Below are 529 nucleotides of genomic sequence, written 5' to 3'. Positions count from 1 at the left end.
GCCTTGAGTAGTAAGAGCATCTCTAACTTGCCTCGTTCACCTTAATGGCCCATCTGGTGGACATGCAGAGATGATGGTCTTCAGGTCCAGCCTCTGGAGAGACGTGGCGTCTTCCCTCACATCCCTGAGTTGCCTGGTGGAGCAGCTTTTGGACCTCTTTCCATCAAAGAAGCCCAGCACTTCTGTTACCTGCCTGAGGTTGACCACCAGCTCCTGCAAAGTCACAAAGAAACGTTTAATATCAGATACCAGTTCCCATGAAATGTTTGTGTGGAAGCAGGATTTCTGCTGATGAGGAGGAGGAGGAGGAGGAGGTGGGGGGGTCGGGCAGGGCAGCGGAAGTTTCCCTCCATCCCTCTTTACAATGCACTAAGGGGAAACCATCACAAATCTCGTTTAGCAAAATAATGCATTATTACCAAACACTTGGATTATTACTGAAATTGTCAAGCTGTGCTGTCGATGGATACGATACAGCGTTAAAGGAGAACAAGACTGGGACCCCCCAAGGAAACTGGCCGTGTGTGTG

This window comes from Calidris pugnax, unplaced genomic scaffold, assembly GCF_001431845.1.
Source record: "Calidris pugnax isolate Ruff unplaced genomic scaffold, ASM143184v1 scaffold370, whole genome shotgun sequence".
NCBI classification, from domain to species: domain Eukaryota; kingdom Metazoa; phylum Chordata; class Aves; order Charadriiformes; family Scolopacidae; genus Calidris; species Calidris pugnax.
Note: the sequence above shows the minus strand (reverse complement) of the source record.